Here is a 20817-nt window from a genome sequence, read left to right as displayed (position 1 = left end):
CCGCATAATCATATTCTCAGGACATTGGTTCGTCCAAGTATAATGCATACCTGAATACCGAAGATCATCCACTTTCGCTTCACGTATACATGTTTCCAATCTGTCCATATGACCAGCCCGCGTAGAAGACCCCCCTAACCTCTCCGACTGGTTGCGGGTAGCATTAAAGTCGCCCATAAGAATCCATGGGGTTGACTCCCATCCATCACTACGACTCACAATATCAGACCATAAAGCCTCACGTACAGATGCATTATTGTCTCCATAAATGATTGAAGTATTAAAACAGATATTGGTAGCTAATATCATGACAGAAACATGGATAGCCTGGTCTGACATTCCCAGAACATCCACCTTCACCAAATCAGCATTCCAACAAACCCAAATACGACCACGACAAGAGAAATCATAATTATACACAGAATGACCAATTACGCAGAAGAAGTTGCGAAACATTATCTTTATTCCTGTCTCTAACCCGAGTTTCAACCAAACCAAAAAAACCATCCTCTCTTGATGGATGAGCTGACGCAGTTCTGAATGCTTTATGGGATCATTCAAACCTCTAACATTCCAACATCCAATAATCATAGGGAAATAGAGAGGAGTACCAAACATCAACACACGGATTACCTTGACTTGCCCCCCCTCGAGGAGCCAGATTTCTTACTCTTCTTTGAAAAGCCTGGAGAACCCGTTTTCTTTTTTTCTAGAGAGTCTCTAGCCTTGCTAGCTAAACTGATTAATAAAAGTTTCCCGTCAGAAGAAATCGGACTTTGCGGACTTGTTGGGATCAGTGACGTCGACTCCTTATCATCATCTTCCTTACCTGTACCACCTCCCATAACTCCAATATCAACATTCACCTCATGACTAACAGGGTTCATGGTTGCATTACAGATGGTTGAACTTTGATCTAAAGAAAGTACATGCATCCCCTTCCTTCGGCACCATGTCTGCTCGTAAGCTCTTCAAAATAAGAGGAGAGGTAGGATTTTTCATCTTCATAACAACCAGCATTGGGCACATCTAATGTCGCAGATTCATTCGTATTACAATCAGCACTCTGTAAAGCAGATGCTAAACAACCATTCTCATTACAATTAAGCTCTTTAGATGCCAAACAATCATTATCACCAATCGTAACACCCTTATTTCGTTTACCAACTACCTGCCATTGAAGCTGATTCTGCTTATTATCTGCATGTTTAGAGTTCACAGCTCCTATTTTCCTTTTGCCCTCTGCCCCCATTGTACGATCATCAACTTTACTGGTAGCACATATCGCTGTGGTATGTCCAAAGACATTGCAATTATTGCACCTTGAAGGAATCCATTCATAATCCGCTGAAATTGTTATGAATAACCCATTTGGACAGCGAAGGTCGTATTCCTTCACCAGCGTTTTCGAAGCTTCTATCTCAACGCAAACTCTTGCGTAGCTAAGCCTTTTACGCAAACAATGTAGTAAGGTCAGCATGAAGGGGAATCCCAATAGCACTCGCTACACAACTCAGCCCCTTAACAGTCCAATACTCGAGAGGAACATTGTAGAGCTTAACCCATACCGGAACTCTATCCAGATCATCTTTCAAAAATTGCATGTTCGGATGCCAACGTTTAAGCACCAAAGGTCTGTTGGCCATGTGCCATGGGGCTCTCTCCAGAACATTAGTGGCGGCGATCGACAGAATCAAAAGTGAAGAGAAAGAATCCATTATCAGAAGATAAAACTTCGGATAGACCGTGGGAGCCCCATATTCTTTTAGCAATAGAATTAACAACAGGATAGGGTAATTTCTGACCCACGAAATGACCAACTAGAGTGGATTTTCCAAAGTTCACAGCCATCCTCAAACACATCAAGTGGAGGAGCTACTGTCACACGACCATCAGTTATTGCGGGGGGAGCAAAATGCAAGTTACGGACTGGATTCATATCAAGGGACATCCTACCCTTATTTTCATCAACATCAGAGCCCTTCAAAGCATTTAAAAAATTCAATTTGGGGCTAAGGTGTAGCTGTTCTTGTTGCTTAGACCCAACCTTCAACTCATCACCTTTAGAACCCAACACAGGATTCATGTCATGACTATTTAGCATGTCTTGGAGCTCTAATTGTAAAGTATGTCCAGATTTAACTCCATTGTGTTGTTCAATGTCAGAGCTAACCATTGGAACAAATTTGACAGCAGAACACAAAAGACAATTTGGCAGCATACAAATACTAGAAAAAAACTCAGTCCAAGAAGCACTAATAAGCGACCAGCACTATGATTGGAACACCGATCAGTTCAAACATCCAACGGTTCAAAGGAAGATACACATGTTATGTATAACATATTCAAAAATCAGCACAGTTTAACGGTTGGATCGCCGCAAATCTTAATTATACCGAAACTGACCTGAGAATGACGACCTTCTGTTGAACATGTAGACAACGTTGCTGGAGGCTTAATTTCTAAATCTCCACCGTTCAGAAAGTGTATCATAACCCGATGCATCACATATTCAAAATAAGCTTGATCCAACGGTGGAAGAAAGGAGAAATATGCCGGCGGCTCTGACTATTCCGAGAAGGATTTCTCCAGAAATATTCAAATGGCTGGCTTCCGCAGGAGGAATCCAATAATGGACGATCCCTCTGGACAGAATGTAGGCAATATAGATGTTCACAACATACCAAAAAATAATCTGGATCCAACGGTATATAACAAGGCAAAACGGGCCGGCGACTTCTGACAGCACTAGGGGGTTTTCCAGAAAATTTCAATTGTCCAGATTTTCTTAAAACGGCGGAAGCTTTAGAAGATCCCTCCGGTCAGAATGTAGACAATAGTTCAGTTCACAACATAACCAAATCTTGGCTTGATACAACGGTGGTCGCCGGAGATATGTCTGTTGGAGCACCGCCCCTTTGAATCTTTCCTCTCTAACCTCTCTCTAACCTCTCTCTATAGCCCCAGCAAAGAAGTTTATTGATATGAAAATTTACTGTTATTTTAGTTGATTCTTATGTTTTTACTGTTATTTTTAGTTGCTGTGATTGTTATTTATATTTCTGAAAAAAAAAAAAGAGAAACAGAATTTTCTCGTGGTGGAAAGCATTATGGTGGAATGTTTGTGATAGATGCGACATTCCAAGAATGATCAAAAGCTTGGATGAATGGATTCGATTGGCCACTGTCTCTTGGCATGGAAAAAGTTTCGTCAACTTTTCTCGTAAACTGGGTTTCGCAGCTACAGTGTATTGTATCTGGCAAGAACGGAATGCAAGGATCTTTGCAGATGTGTCTAAAGCTTCGAATTTGGTTTTTGATCAAATCGAATGTATCATTCGCGATAAGCTTGTTTTGATGAGGAATGTTCAACAAACAGATGAAAACATAAGGATCCAAAGACTTTGGAGGGTCAATAACATGGACTCTTAATTTGATGTTTAGCTGGTGTTTTTGTACCCCTAGCATATCTAGTTGGTCCAAGTTTTTGTTTTGTTGTGGCTAGCCTGTAGCCATTTGTTGGTTTTCGTTTCTGTCCTCATTGTAAATCTTGGGTATGCCCATTATATTCTTTGTATCATTTTCTTTTAATACATAAGTCAGCTTACCAAAAAAAAAAAAATTTTTGCTTGCGGCGGTACTGTTCACTTGCGGGAATGGTACTGTTCAAAACAGATTTTTTGGTGGAATTAGGTTTTGGCCTTTTGTTTCTTGAAGGAAAACGACATTCTAAACAGAACTAGTGGTGTACCACTAGCCCCGCTCTATCAAGGCCAAATTCCGCTGTTTTCTAGGGTTTTTAGGCAGTTTTAGTTTTCTAACATAAGATTTTCGTACAATTTGCATTGTTTTCGATCTCTTGCGTGGTTGGTTTCTTTTGAGTTTTCTTGATGCTTTATGCCAATAACCCGCTAATAACTACTAATCAAAAGTCAAGTGCAGTTAGATCTCGAAATAGAAAAAACTTTACGCAGGTTACGAAAGGAAACTCGCCTCAACACCATGGCTAATGCACGACAACAAACACTCAAGGAGCTTGCTGCTCCTAACGTGGAAAATCAGCCATTGTGCATAAACATCGACAATAGTGTAAATTTTGAGCTCAAATCTGGTTTTAATACATTTGCTACCAACATTTAATGGTCTTGCAGGAGAAGATCCTCATACGCATCTCAAGGAAGTTCCATATGGTTTGTGTTGGCATGGAAACCGAACGGAGTTGACGAAGAACAGGTTAAGTTGAAAGCTTTCCCTTTCTCTTTAAAAGGGGCAGCAAAAGCATGGCTTTTCTCCATTTTCTCTCAGGTTCAATTGGGAACTTAGAATGACATGAAAAAAGATCTTCCTTGAGAAGTATTTCCCAGCATCTCGAGTTGCCAACATAAGAAAATAAATATGTGGGATTCGACAATCTCATGGAGAGACACTTTCCGAGTATTGGGAAAGATTTGAGCAACTATGTATTCAGTGCCCTCATCATCATCAAAATATACCCGATCAGCTGCTCATTCATCAATATTTCTATGAAGGATTGATACCTACTGACCGTAGTATCATTGATGCTGCAAGTGGAGGGGCATTGGTAGATAAGACACCCGAGGCTGCGCGCCAATTAATCTCAAACATGGCAGCCAACTCAAAACAGTTTGGCACTCGTGGAGACTTCACAAACAAACGAGTAAATGAGGTAAGTATTTCTAACCTTGAGAATAAAGTTAATGATCTTACTTCTCTTGTGCGTTCTTTGGCTTGTGGCAATGTACAACTGGTGAAAGCTTGTAGCATATGCTCCTTACAAGGACATACTTCAGATATGTGCCCAACAATGCAAGAAGATTACATTGAACAAGCTAATGCAGTTGATGGAGCATTTAATGGACAGCCTCAGCGTAAGTATGATCCTTTTTCCCACACGTACAATTCTGGATGGAGAGATCATCCTAACCTACGGTATGGGAACCAAAACCTCAACAAGGCAATCAAGGCCGACAATTCCATCCCATGGATTTCAATCCAACAGAATTATCAAGCAAGACAACCCCCTCCATTCACAAACTCCAATGTTATGGGGTCTTCATCCAATGATGATCTTCGTGAGATGATGAAAACTTTGGCTTCTAACACTATGACTTTGCAACAAAATGTCATGTCTTTTCAACAGGAAACAAGGTCAAGTATTCACAACTTGGAGAAGCAAATGGGGGCAAGTAGCTTCAAGTGTGGGAAATTGGAAAGCACAAATGAATGGAAAATTGCCCTCCCAAGCATTGAATCCAAAAGAAGAATGTTAGTGGATCATGCTGCGAAGTGGGAAAGAAACTTGAAGAGAAAAAGGTTTAAAACAAATTGAGATGGAGGAAGAAGAAGAGAGATAGAAACTGAATTGAGTACAAAGAAGGAAAACCCTCCTTTCTCCACAAACTGAAACAAAGACCAACACTCCAAAGGTAACTCCTCACTTAATGAATTTCAGTTTTAAAACAATTCCACCCTTTCCTATGAGTTCTTCTAGGTCAAAGAAAGAGGACAAAGAAAAAGAGATTTTAGAGGTCTTTTTTTTTTTTTTGGTAAGCTGACTTATGTATTAAAAGAAAATGATACAAAGAATATAATGGGCATACCCAAGATTTACAATGAGGACAGAAACGAAAACCAACAAATGGCTACAGGCTAGCCACAACAAAACAAAAACTTGGACCAACTAGATATGCTAGATTTTAGAGGTCTTCAAGAAAGTAGAACTCAACATTCCTTTACTTGATGCTATCAAACAAATTCCTAAGTATGCCAAATTTTTGAAAGAGTTGTGTACTACCAAGAGAGCTTTCAAACTGAAAGGTCATGAAATGGTTAAGTATGGGTGAAGTTGTATCTGCTGTTGTTCAAAAGAATATGCCTTTGAAGCAAAAGGACCCAGGTGCGTTTACTATCCCATGTGTTATTGCTAATGCTAGTTTTAAAAGGGCCTTGTGTGATTTAGGTGCATCCATTAGTGTTATGCCCAAACATGTTTATGATTCTCTTAGTCTTGAGCCTTTGAATAAAACTAGCATTGTAATACAACTTGCGGATCGGAGTTTTGTTTACCCACTTGGTGTGATAGAAGATGTCCTAGTCAAGATTGATAGTTTGATCATTCCATGTGATTTTTATATTCTTGATATGGAACATGACTCTTGTGATTCATCAAACAGCACTCCTATATTGTTTGGGAGACCATTCTTGAAAACTGCCAATACAAAGATTGATTGTGGTAAGGATACTTTGTCTATGGAAGTAGGAGATGAAAAGATTGAATTTAATTTTCATGATGCAATGAAATATCCTTATAGCAATGTTTATTCTATCACATGCTATGACCAAGTTGATAAGTATGTTGGGCTTGGGGAAAGATTCTAAAGCTCAGATCCTTAGCATGGCCGAAGATGAAGCACGTCATCGGAGATGGAATGACAACCTCTCTATGGTTTGACAATTGGCATCCTCACAGCCCGCTCGCTGATACCTACGGTGAACGTTTCATCTATGATTCAGGTATGGAACACAACGCGAGAGTGAACGTGCTGATTAATAACTTAGAATGGAGAATTCCTATCACTCATGCTATTGGCTGGCACCCCATTTTAGAAGCTATTCCTTCCACCTCTACTCCTAAGGGGCAAAAGGATGAGATTGTTTGGTTGGATTCGCCAAATCAGAGTTTCTCAGTCAAAGTAGCTTGGGAACAACTAAGAATTCATCATCAAATGGTTGATTGGCATGGCATCGTGTGGTTCAAGAATGCTGTCCCCAAGACATGCATTTCTTCTTTGGGTGGCTATCCAACGGAAACTCTCAACGCAGGATAGACTTCATCGGTTTGGTATTCATGGTCCCAATAGGTGCTCACTCTGTCTCTGCAATAATGAAGATCACAAACCACTTGTTCTTTGAATGCTCCTTTGCGAAAGCATTATGGTGGAATGTTTGTGATAGATGCGACATTCCAAGAATGACAAAAAGCTTGGATGAATGGATTCGATTGGCCACTTGTCTCTTGGCATGGAAAAAAGTTTCGTCAACTTTTCTCGTAAACTGGGTTTCGCAGCTATAGTGTATTGTATCTGGCAAGAACGGAATGCAAGGATCTTTGCAGATGTGTCTAAAGCTTCGAATTTGGTTTTTGATCAAATCGAATGTATCATTCGCGATAAGCTTGTTTTGATAAGGAATGTTTCAACAAACAGATGAAAACATAAGGATCCAAAGACTTTGGAGGGTCAATAACATGGACTCTTAATTTGATGTTTAGCTGGTTGTTTTTGTACCCCTAGCATATCTAGTTGGTCCAAGTTTTTGTTTTGTTGTGGCTAGCCTGTAGCCATTTGTTGGTTTTCGTTTCTGTCCTCATTGTAAATCTTGGGTATGCCCATTATATTCTTTGTATCATTTTCTTTTAATACATAAGTCAGCTTACCAAAAAAAAAAAAAGTTGATAAGTATGTGCAGCAAGTTTTTGATTTTGAGTGTGAGGATGGATTAAGTGTAGCCTTGAGCTATGGCTATGATTTTACCGATATAGAAAAGATGGAGAGGCACATATGTGTTCCCCAAAATGTGCACGAATCAGCATTGGCTTTGCAAACTGTTCCCCATGGTAATGTCTTTGTTGATTTAATACTTTCACATAAAAAGCTTTTGCCATCTATTTTACAGGCCCCCGAGTTAGAATTGAAACCTTTGCCCGATAATTTGAAGTATGTATTCATTGGTGAAAACAATACACTTCCCGTTATTATAGCAACAGGTTTGACAAATACGCAAGAGGAAAAACTTGTGAAGTTGTTGTGTGATCACAAGACGGCCATTGGATGGACTTTAGCTGACATCAAGGGCATTAGTCCCTCAATGTGTATGCATCACATACTATTGGAGGACAATGCGAAACCAAGAAGGGAAATGCAAAGGAGGTTGAACCCGCCTATGATGGAGGTAGTGAAAGCTAAAATTTTGAAACTGTTAGATGCAGGAGTCATTTATCCCATCACGGATAGTAAATGGGTAGTGCCAATCCATGTGGTGCCCAAAAAGACCGGAATCACGTTGGTGAAAAACAAAAAGGATGAGCTCATTCCTACTCGCATCTCGAGTGGATGGAGAATGTGTGTTGATTATAGAAAGCTAAATCTTGCTACACGCAAAGATCATTTCCCATTACCATTCATGGATCAAATGCTTGAACGTCTAGCAGGTAAGTCTTTTTATTGCTTTCTTGATGGATATAGTGGATACAATCAGATTGTTATTAATCCTGAGGATCAAGAAAAGACTACATTTACATGTCCATTTAGTACATATGCATATAGGAGAATGCCCTTTGGTCTCTGTAATGCACCTGCAACTTTTCAAAGATGCATGATGAGTATTTTTTCTGATTATGTTGAAAGAATAATTGAGGTTTTCATGGATGATTTCACAGTGTATGGTGATTCTTTTGATAAATGTCTAGAAAATTTATCTTTGATCTTGAAAAGGTGCATTGAAACCAACCTTGTCTTAAACTATGAAAAGTGTTATTTTATGGTAGAACAAGGAATAGTTCTTGGGCATGTTGTGTCTTCACGTGGATTAGAGGTTGATAAAGCTAAAATAGACGTTATTTCATCATTTCCTTACCCCTCCTGCGTGAGGGAAATTCGTTCTTTCCTTGGCCATGCAGGTTTCTATCGACGTTTTATCAAAGATTTCTCGAAGATTACATCACCTTGTGCAAACTATTAGCTAAAGAAGTGGATTTTGTGTTTTGATCAAGCATGTAAAGATGCCCATGATGAGCTTAAAAAGCGTGTCACATCTGCACCTATCATCCAACCACCAAATTGGGATGAGCCTTTTGAGATAATGTGTGATGCGAGTGACTATGGCGATAGGGGCTGTCCTTGGGCAAAGAATAGGGAAGAATTTGCATGTTATCGCTTATGCTTCCCGCATGTTGGACGGAGCACAATGCAATTACCATACAACTGAAAAGGAACTTTTTGCAGTAGTGTTTGCTCTTGAAAAATTCAGGTCATATCTACTTGGTACAAAAGTCATTGTTTTTACTGACCATTGCAACTTTAAGGTATCTTTTGAAGAAAAAGGAGTCCAAACCAAGATTGATTAGGTGGATCTTGCTTTTACAAGAATTTGATCTTGAGATTAAAGACAAAAAAAGCTGCCGAAAACCATGTGGCTGATCACTTGAGCCGACTAAGGACTAAGGATATACAAAACCGAAACAATACGAGAGACATTCCCTGATGAGCAGTTGTATGTGTTACACATTCCTCTACAAGACCATGGTATGCTGATTTGGTGAACTATTTAGTCACCAAAGAATTCCCTCCAGGTTTGTTTACATCCCAAAAAGACAAGTTACGAGCTAATGCTAAATATTTATTTTTGGGATACTCCTTATCTGTGGAAATTTTGTGTGGATCAAGTAGTTAGGAGATGTGTTACTACAAGATGAATTTCATTCCATTCTTACCTTTTTTCATTCTCATTCTTGTGGTGGGCATTTTGGAGCAAAAAAGAACGGCCCACAAGGTACTTGAAAGTGGTTTTTTATTGGCCTTCTATTTTTAAGGATGCATATCATTTTTGCAAATCATGTTGAAAAATGCCAAAAAACAGGTAATATCACTCATAAGAATCAAATGCCTTTAATGAATATTATTTGTAAGTGAAATTTTTTATGTTTGGGGTATTGATTTTATGGGTCCATTTCCTTCTTTTGGCAATCTTATATCCTTCTTGTTGTTGATTATGTGTCCAAATGGATTGAGGCAAAAAGCCACACGAACTAACGATGCTAAGGTTGTTTTAGATTTTATCAGGACTCATATATTTGACAGGTTTGGAATCCCCTAAAAGCTATCATTAGTGATCGTGGTACTCATTTTTGCAATCGTTCAATGGAAGCATTGTTACGCAAATATCATGTGACTCATTCGGACTTCCACAACATAACCATCCTCAAACAAATGGCCAAGCTGAAATTTCAAATCAAGAAATCAAGTCCAATTTTGGAGAAGACAGTGCAACCCAACCGGCGAGATTGGAGTCTACGACTTGGTGATGCACTTTGGGCTTATAGGACTGCTTACAAATCACCTATAGGAAATGTCACCTTATAGGATGATTTTATGGAAAAGCATGTCATCTACCGGTGGAGCTTGAACACAAAGCTTTTTTGGGCCATTAAAAAAGTAACATGGATTATGATGCTGCCGGGATTGCCAAGAAAGTTGCAATTGCAAGAGTTGGAAGAGATTCGAAATGATGCTTATGAGAATGCAAGGATTTACAAAGAAAAGACTAAGAGTCTCCATGACCGAATGATTATAAGAAAAGAATTTAATGTTGGGGACAAAGTCCTTCTTTATCATTCGCGTTTGAAACTTTTTACTGGAAAGTTGCGCTCCCGTTGGATTGGACCCTTTGTTGTTTCTAATGTTTTTCCTTATGGTGCAGTTGAAATTACAAGTTTAGAAACCAACAAAGTACTAAAGGTAAATGGGCATCGTTTGAAACCTTTCTATGAAGGTTGGAAGACAGAACTCACCGCTTATGTAGAGTTAGTTGAACCAATCTATGAAGAATGAGCATGCCAAATGTCAAGCCAATGACATAAAACAAAAGCGCTTACTGGGAGGCAACCCAGCACAAAAAGAAAAAAAAATCAGATTTGCTTTCTTTTTCGTTATCTTTTATTTTTTTGCATTTTAATTTATTTATGTCATTCTCTTATGTTCCTTTGCTTTTATTTCAACATTGAGGACAATGTTGTGTTTTAAGTGTGGGGGTATTGAGAGAATTTTGGTTTTCTTATTTTAGTTTTCTTTGTGTTCTTAAAAAAAAAAAAATTATGTTTTGATCTTTTTAACTCCCATTGGTTTTTTGAGAATATGAGTATTATTTATGAGAATTAATTGAGATAGATGAAGATATAAATCAAATGAAGGAGTATGCATGCAAATTTTAAGGTTTAATTGGTTTAGGGATTGACTTTGAGAATATGCTATGTTGACTTTATAGTGTTAATACCAATGCAAGCTTTTGAGTCTTCAACATTATATTCTTTGATTGTGCATTCTTTCAATGATATGCATCTCTAGAACTTGCTTCATATCTTGTTGAGATTACATTCGCATTACACATATACATGGAGATGATAAAGGCAATAGGAATTTTTAATCACTTGAGCCAAAAAAAAGCCAACCTAAAGCATATTATCCTTAGTGAGCCCCTTTTGAGCTTGTTTATCTTTTCTTTGCTTTATCCATGTATAAGCCTTAACTTTATATATGTTTTCCTTTTCCCCTGGCAAGGATTAGTAGAGCAGTATACTTGTGATATCTTATGGAATTATGGTTGGAAATTATGTGAAAAGAAAGAAGAAGTGATGCTTGATGAAAATATGGGCAAGTTGCCAAAGGTGAAAAAACAAAAAAAAAAATACAAAAAAAAAGAGAGAAAGAAAGAAAGAAATGTTCCTTTATGTTCTTAAGATTTTATGTTGAAAGAGCTTAAAAAAAAAAGTTAAGCATTTGGTGATTAAAGATGGAAAATTTATTGTGCTTTGATGGAATATCTTGTTTGAAATATCATTTTTTAGAATGCTCTACTTTCTTTGGTTTGAACCTTCTCTTTTACTCTTTTTTACCTCACCTTAACCTTAGCCCCATTACAACCGGAAATAAGACCTTTTGATTCATGCATTGCTTGTAGTATGTTAGTAATGGAGATGAGATTGAAGAGCAAGCTTATGGTAGAACATATTCATTGATTGAATTTGAGAGATTTAAACACATAAGCCCTAAACACGTGAGTGTTGGAGTGTATATCAATGAGAGGACCTATCACTTTGGCATGGCATAGATTTCATTAAATCCCGCAATTAATTGAGTTTTGAAGTTTGCCATGTAAATAAATTCATGAAAATTTATACTCTTTATCCTTCTTAATTGTGTTCTTGTTTATAATGCATATATTCTTGGATATTGATGGGAGATTAGGAGATTGGTCATAATGATTTGATTTAATTTAACTTTGATTTGATTTTACCTATCCTTTCTCGAGGACGAGCAAGAGCTAAGTGTGGGGGTATTTGATGCAACCATATTATTCGATAGTTTCACCCACATTTAACTAGTGTTTTGCCTATATTTTATATATAAAATGCCTTGATATTCTTTGTTTTATGTTTTGAAGGCACTTTTGGATGAAAAATGCAAAAAGGAGTAAATTGAAGGTAAATTGGCAGATTTGACGTTCAGTCGATGTTTTGTGCAGAACGTGAGCTCTAAAGGTCGAAATGAAGTTGATTCCAGTGGCATTAAAAAGCTAACATCCATACCTTTCTGGAAATATAAGGCAAGACAATAAAAATAAGGAAGAGCATGGAAATCATAGCTTTCAAAAGTCAAATCTCGCAATCAGCTAGTGTTGACCTTCGGTCAGTCCGACTTGAATATCTAGAGCTACAAAAGTCCAATTGATGCAAACTCAATTGTTTTGGATTCCTGACTCAAAGTTCTATAAACGCTCCAAATTTCAGCCAAAAATGATGTCATATGAGGGAGATATGATTTTTCAAAGATGACAACTGAAGGTAAAATCAAATCAAAGTTAAATTAAATCAAATCACCAGTCCACCGGCAAGACGAGAGTACCGGATCAAAAGATCCTTATCTATAGATCCGACCGTTGGATCGCGCTCAAAATGTTTTCACGAGTTTCCGGAGGTTGTTTCCATAAAGTGGCGTCGAATCGAGCTGAAAGTTGGACGATGTTCTGTCGGGCCAGTCCACTGGCAAGACGAGAGTACCGGATCCAAAGGTCCCTATCTATAGCTCCGACAGTTGGATCCCGCTCAAATTTTTTTCACGAGTTTCCGGAGGCTGTTTATATGGAGTAGCGTCGAATCGAGCTGAAATTGGGACGACGTCCTGTCGGGCCAGTCCACCGGCAAGACGAGAGTACCGGATCAAATGGTCCCTATCTATAGATCCGACCATTGGATCACTCTCAAATTATTTGCTCGAGTTTCCGGAGGCTGTTCCCATGGAGGAGCCTCGAATCGAGATGAAATGGCGACGACGTCCTGTCGGACCAGTCCACCGGCAAGACAAGAGTACCCGATCAAAAGGTCCATATCTATAGATCCGACCGTTGATCGCGCTCAAATTGTTTTCACGAGTTTCCGGAGGCTGTTTCCATGGAGTAGCGTCGAATCGAGCTGAAAGTGGGACTATGTTCTGTCGGGCCAGTCCATCGGCAAGACGAGAGTACCGGATCAAAAGGTCCCTATCTATAGATCCGACCGTTGGATCGCCATCAAATTTTTTTCACGAGTTTCCGGAGACTGTTTCCCATGAAGTAGCGTCGAATCGAGATGAAATGGCGACGGCGTCCTGTCGGGCCAGTCCACCGGCAAGACGAGAGTATCCAATCAAAAGGTCCTTATCTATAGATCCGACCGTTGGATCGCGCTCAAATTTTTTCACGAGTTTTTTGAAGCTGTTTGCAATGGAGGAGCGTCCAATCGAGACGACACGGCGACGACGTCTAGTCCGGGCAGTCCACCGGCACGACGAGAGTACCGGATCAAAAGGTCCATATCTATAGATCCGACTGTTGGATAGCGCTCAAATTGTTTTCACGAGTTTCCGGAGGCTGTTTCCATGGAGTAGCGTCGAATCGAGCTGAAAGTGGGACGATGTGCTGTCTGGCCAGTCCACCGGCAAGACGAGAGTACCGGATCAAAAGGTCCATATCTATAGATCCAACTGTTGGATCGCGCTCAAAATGTTTTCACGAGTTTCCGGAGACTGTTTCCCATGAAGTAGCGTCGAATCGAGATGAAATGGCGACGGCGTCCTGTCGGGCCAGTCCACCGGCAAGACGAGAGTACCCGATCAAAAGGTCCTTATCTATAGATCCGACTGTTGGATAGCGCTCAAATTGTTTTCACGAGTTTCCGGAGGCTGTTTCCATGGAGTAGCGTCGAATCGAGCTGAAAGTGGGACGATGTGCTGTCTGGCCAGTCCACCGGCAAGACGAGAGAGTACTGGATCAAAAGGTCCATATCTATAGATCCAACTGTTGGATTCGCGCTCAAAATGTTTTCACTAGTTTCCGGAGGCTGTTTCCAATGGAGGAGCGTCCAATCGAGATGAAATGGCGACGATGTCCAGTAGGGCCAGTCCACCGGCATGACGAGAGTACCGGATCAAAAGGTCCTTATATATAGATCCGACCGTTGGATCCCTCTCAAATTATTTTCACGAGTTTCCGGAGGCTGTTTCCATGGAGTTGCGTCGAATCGAGCTGAAAGTGGGACGATGTGCTGTCTGGCCAGTCCACCGGCAAGACGAGAGTACCGGATCCAAAGGTCCATATCTATATATCCGACAGTTGGATCCCGCTTAAATTTTTTTCACGAGTTTCCGGAGGCTGTTAATGTGGAGTAGCGTCGAATCGATCTGAAATTGGGACGACGTCCTGTCGGGCCAGTCCACCGGCAAGACGAGAGTACCGGATCAAAAGGTCCTTATCTATAGATCCGACCGTTGGATCGCGCTCAAAATGTTTTCACGAGTTTCCGAAGGGTGTTTCCATAGAGTGGCGTCGAATCAAGCTGAAAGTGGGACGACGTCCTGTCGGGCCAGTCCACCGGCAAGACGAGAGTACCGGATCAAAACGTCCATATCTATAGATCCGACCGTTGGATGGCGCTCAAATTTTTTTCACGAGTTTTTCGGAGGCTGTTTCCCATGGAGGAGCGTCGAATCGAGAGGAAATGGTGACGGCGTCCTGTCAGGCCATTTTGAGCGTACCGGATTTTTGCACGAGGTTCCGGAGATGTCTCCCATGGAGTTGCGTGGAATCGAGACGACACGGCAACGACATCCTGGTGGGCCAGTCCACTGGCAAGACGAGAGTACCTGATCAAAAGGTCCCTATCTATAGAGCCGACCGTTGGATCGCTCTCAAATTTGTTTTCTCGAGTTTCCAAAGGCTGTTTCCAATGGAGAAGAGTCGAATCAAGATGAAATTGCGACGACGTCCTGTCGGGCCAGTCCACCGGCAGGACGAGAGTACCGGATCAAAACATCCATATCTATAGATCCGAGCGTTGGATGGGGCTCAAATTTTTTTCACGAGTTTTCAGAGGCTGTTTCCCATGGAGGAGCGTCGAATCGAGAGGAAATGACGAGGACGTGCTGTCGGGCCAGTCCACCGGCAAGACGAGAGTACCGGATCAAAAGGTCCTTATCTATAGATCCGAGCGTTGGATGGGGCTGAAATTTTTTTCACGAGTTTTCAGAGGCTGTTTCCCATGGAGGAGCGTCGAATCGAGAGGAAATGGCGACGACGTCCTATGGGGCCAGTCCACCGGCATGACGAGAGTACCGGATCAAAAGGTCCTTATCTATAGATCCGACCGTTGGATGGCGCTCAAATTTTTTTCACGAGTTTTGGGACGCTATTTCCCATGGAGAAGCATCGAATCGAGACCACACGGCGACGACGTCCCGGTGGGCAGTCCACCGGCACGACGAGAGTACCCGGTCAAAAGTCCCTATCTATAGATCCGACCGTTGGATCGCTCTCAAATTTTTTTCTCGAGTTTCCGAAGGCTGTTTCCCATGGAGGAGCGTCGAATCGAGAGGAAATGGCGACGACGTCCTGTCGGGCCAGTCCACCGGCAGGACGAGAGTGTCGGATCAAAAGGTCCTTATCTATAGATCCGACCATTGGATGGCGCTCAAATTTTTTTCACGAGTTTGCGGACGCTGCTTCCCATGGAGAAGCATCGAATCGAGACCACACGGCGACGATGTCCTGGCGGGCCAGTCCATCGGCAGTACGAGAGTACCGGATCCAAAGGACCATATCTATAGATCCAACCGTTGGATGGCGTTTAAATTTTTTTCATGATTTTTCGGATGCTGTTTCCCATGGAGGAGCGTCGAATCGAGAGGAAATGGCGACGACGTCCTGGTGGGCCAGTCCACCGGCAAGACGAGAGTACCCGGTCAAAAGGTCCCTATCTATAGATCCGACCGTTGGATCGCTCTCAAATTTTTTTTTCGAGTTTCCGAAGGCTGTTTCCAATGGAGAAGCGTGGAATCAAGATGAAATTGCGACGACGTCCCTGGCCGGGCCAGTCCACCCGGCAGGACGAGAGTACCAGATCAAAACGTTCATATCTATAGATCCGACCGTTGGATGGCGCTCAAATTCTTTTCACGAGTTTTCGGAGGCTATTTCCCATGAAGTGGCGTCGAATCGAGAGGAAAGGGCGACGACGTCCTGTCGGGCCAGTCCACCGGCAGGACGAGAGTGCCAGATCAAAAAGGTCCTTATGTATAGATCCGACCGTGTGGGATGGCGCTCAAAATTTTTTTCACGAGTTTTCGAGGGCTTGTTTCCCATGGAAGGAGCGTCGAATCGAGAGGGAAATGGCGACGACATCCTGTCGGGCCAGTCCACCGGCAGGACGAGAGTACCGGATCCAAAGGACCATATCTATAGATTCGACCGTTGGATGGCGCTCAAATTTTTTTCATGATTTTTCGGAGGCTGTTTCCCATGGAGGAGCGTCGAATCGAGAGGAAATGGCGACGACGTCCTGTCGGGCCAGTCCACCGGCAGGGCGAGATTACCGGATCAAAAGGTCCATATTTATAGATCCGACCGTTGGATGGCGCTCAAATGTTTTTCACGAGTTTGCGGACGCTGCTTCCCATGGAGAAGCATCGAATCGAGACCACACGGCGACGACGTCCTGGCGGGCCAGTCCACCGGCAGTACGAGAGTACCGGATCCAAAGGACCATATCTATAGATCAACCGTTGGATTGGCGCTTAATTTTTTTTTGCATGATTTTTCGATGCTGTTCTCCCATGGAGGAGCGTCGAATCGAGAGGATGTAATTGGCGACTGACGTCCTGTTGGGGGCCAGTCCACCGGCAGGACGAGAGTACCGGATCAAAAAAGGTCCATTTTATCTTATTTATAGATTTTTTTTTTTTCTTTTTTTCCGACCGTTGGATGGCGGCTCAAATTTTTTTCACGAGTTTTCGGACGCTGTTTCCCATGTGGAGAGAAGCATCGAATCCAGACCGTAACATTTGGCGACGACTTGGGTGGCAGTCCACCGTGCTATAAGGCGAGTTTTTTTTGTTTTTTTTTGTACTTCCGGGTCTAACTTAAGGTTTTTTTTCCCTATATTCTATAGATTTTTCCGTTAACCGTTGGATCGCTCTCAAATTTTTTTCTACGGAGTTTCCGAGCATGTTTCAATGGAGAAGCGTTGGAATTAGGATGAAATTCGACGACGTCCGGCGGGCCAGTCACCGCAGGACGAGAGACCGGTCAAAGGTTCCTTATCTTAGATCCGACGGTGGATGGCGCTCAAATGTTTTCTCGAGTTTCTTCGGAGGCTGTTTCGTGGAGTAGGCGTCGAATCGAGAGGAAATGGCGACACGTCCTGTCGGGTCAGTCCACCGGCAGCGGGTACGGATCAAAAAGTCATCTCTATAGATCGCCGTGGAATGACGCTAAATGTTTTTCTCGAAGGTTTTCGGAGGCTGTTTCCCATGGGTAGCGTCGAATCGAGAGGATATGGGCACGACGTCCTGGCGGGCCAGTCCACCGGCAGGACGAGGTACCGGATCAAAACGTTCATATCTATAGATCGACCGTTAGGATGGCCTTAATTCTTTTCAACGAGCCTATATCGGGAGACTGTTCCCATGGAGTGGCGTCGAATCAGATTAAATTGCGACGACGTCTTGTCGGGCCAGTCCACCAGCAGGCGAGAGTTTGCGGATCAAAAGGTCCGTATCTAATATCGACCGTGGATGCGCTGGCTAAATTTTTTTCACGAGTTTTCGGAGGCTGTTTCCCATGGAGGGAGCTCGAATCGAGAGGGAATTGGCGACGAATCCTGTCGGGCCGCCACCGGCAGGACGACAGTACCATCCAAAGGTTCCCTATCTATAGGATTCCGCCGTTGGAGGGCGCTCAAATTTTTTCACGAGTTTTCAGAGGTTGTTTCCCATGGATAGCGTCGATATCGAGAGTGAAATGGGCAACGACGTCCTGTCGGGCCGTCCACCGGCACATCGAGAGTACCCGATCAAAAGGTCCCACTTAGATCCGACCGTTTGGATCGCTCTCAAATTTTTTTTTCGAGTTCCGAAGGCTGTTCCAAATGGACAGGCGACTCAAGATGAAATTACGCGACGTCCTGGCGGGCCAGTCCACCGGGCAGTACGAGAGTATCCGGATCCAAAGGCCATATCTATAGATCAACCGTTGATGGCGCTCAAATGTTTTCATTTTTTTTTTGGAGGCTATTTCCCTTGGAGGAGCGTCGAATCGAGAGGAAATGGCGACCGACGTCCTATGGGGCCATTCCACCGGCACGACGGAGTACCGTATCAAAAGGTCTTATCTAAATCGCCGTTGGATGTGCGCTCAAATTTTTTTTCACGAGTTTTCGGACGCTGTTTTCCCATGGAAGAAGGTCGAATCGAGACCACACGGCGACGACGTCCCGAGGGCCAGTGCACCGCACACAGAGTACCGTCAAAAGGTCCCTATCTATAGATCGAACCGTTGGATCGCTCTCAATTTTTTTTCTCGAGTTTTCGAAGGCTGTTTTTCCCATGGAGGAGCCGTCGAATCGAGAGGAAATGGCAACGAAAATTCCTGTCGGGCCAGTCCACCGGCAGGACGACCAGTACCGGATCAAAGGTCCCCTATCTATAGATCGCCGACCAAATTTTTTCACGAGTTTTCGGACGCTGTTTTCCATGGAGACGTCGATCCAGACCACACGACGACACGTCCTTGGGCCAGTCCACCGGAAGACGAGAGTACCGGTCAAAAGGTTCCCTATCTATGATCCGGGACCGTTTGGATCGCCTCTCAAATTTTTTTCTTCGAGTTTCCGGAGGCGTTTCCAATGGAGAAGCGTGGAATCAGTGAAATGCTGACAAGTTCCTGGCGGGCCAGTCCACCGGCAGGACGAGAAGTACCGGCATAGAACGTTCATATCTATAGATCCGAACGTTGGATTGGCGCTCAAATTTGTTTCACGAGTTTTTCTGGGAGGCTGTTCCCATGGAAGGAGACGTCGAATCGAGAGGAATGGCGACGACATCCTGTCGGGCCAGCTCCACCGGCAGGACGACAGTTCGTGCGGATCAAAGGTCCCATCTATAGATCCAACCGTTGGATTGTGCGCTCAAATTTTTTTCACGAGTTTTCGAATGGCGGTTTTCCCATTGGTGCTGTTCAAACGAGAAGGAAAATGGCGACGATGGCCTGTCGGGCCGGTCCACCGGCACAACGAGAGTTCCGGATCAAAGGTCTTATTATAGATTCGACCGTTGTTGGCGCTAAAATTTTTTCACGAGTTTTCGGATGCTGTTTCTATTGGAGGAACGTCAAACGAGAGGAAATGGCGACGACCATCCTGTCGGGCCAGATGCACGGCAAGACGAGAGTTTACGGATCCAAAGGACCATATCTATAGATCCGACCGTGGATGCGCTCAATTTTTCATGATCTTTCAGAGGCTGTTTCCCAAGGAGGAGCGTCGAATCGAGAGGAAATGGCGCACGACATCCTGTCGGCCAGTCCACGCTGGACGAGTAGTCCGGATCAAAAGGTCCATATCGTATAGATCCGGACCGATTGGATGGCGCCTCAAAATTTTTTTTCACGATTTTTGGACGTGTTTCCCTTGGAAAGCGTCGAATCGGAGACCACACGACGACGACGTCCTGGTGGGCTATTTCACCGGCAATGACGAGAGTACCTCGGTCAAACGGTTCCCTACATAGATCCGACCGTTGGATCGCTTCTCAAATTTCCGTTTCCGAAGGCTGTTTCCAAGAGAAGCGTCTGGATCAAGATTGAAATGCGACAACGTCCTGGCGGGCTTCAGTCCATCGCCAGGACGAGAGGGAGTTACCGGAAATCAAAACGTTCATATCTATAGATACCGACTGTTGGATGGCCGCTCAAATTCTTTTCACGAGGTTTCGGAGGGCTTTTCCCATGACAGTGCGTCGAATCGAGAGGAAATGGCGACGGACGTCCTGTCGGGCAGTCCACCGCCACCGACGAGGAAGTTACCGGTATAAAAGGTCCATATCTATAGATCCGACCGTTGGATGGCGCTCAAATTTTTTATCACGAGTTTTCGAGGCTGTTTCCCATGGAAAGCGTCGAATCGAGATGAAATGGCGACGACGTCCTGGTGGGCTATTTCACCGGCAAGACGAGAAGTACCAGATCAAAAGGGTCCTTATCTATAGACGCTACGCGTGGATGGCCGCTAAAATTTTTCACGAGTTTTCATATTTACATGTTTCCCATGGGAGGAGCGTCGAATCGGTGATGCGACGACGTCCTGTCGGCCGGTGGCCACCGGCACGACGAGGAGTACCGATCAAAAAGCGTCCATATCTATAAGATCGACCGTTGGATGGCGCTCAAATTTTTTTCACGAGTTTTTGTAGGCTGTTTCCCATGGAGGAGCGTCGAATGGAGAGGAAATGGCGACGACGTTCCTGTCGGGCCGCGTTCCACCGGACGACCGAGAGTTACCGGATCAAAGACCTTATCCAATAGATCCGACCGGTTGGATGGCGCTCAATTTTTTTCACGAGTTTTTGTAGGCTGTTTCCATGGAGGAGCTCGAATCGAGAGGAAATTGGCAGACGACGTTCCTGTCGTGCCGGAGTGCACCGTACGACGAGAGTACCG

The 20817-nt window shown here is 43.1% G+C and overlaps 1 pseudogene; it reads left to right on the top strand.

Annotated features, from left to right (window-relative positions):
* Positions 1–20817, top strand: part of LOC140956079 (uncharacterized) — a 210932-nt pseudogene that overhangs the window by 100472 nt on the left and 89643 nt on the right.

The sequence above is a fragment of the Populus alba genome, chromosome 11 (genome assembly GCF_005239225.2).
Source record: "Populus alba chromosome 11, ASM523922v2, whole genome shotgun sequence".
Taxonomy (NCBI): Eukaryota; Viridiplantae; Streptophyta; class Magnoliopsida; order Malpighiales; family Salicaceae; genus Populus; species Populus alba.
This window is presented reverse-complemented; position numbering and strand designations above follow the sequence as displayed.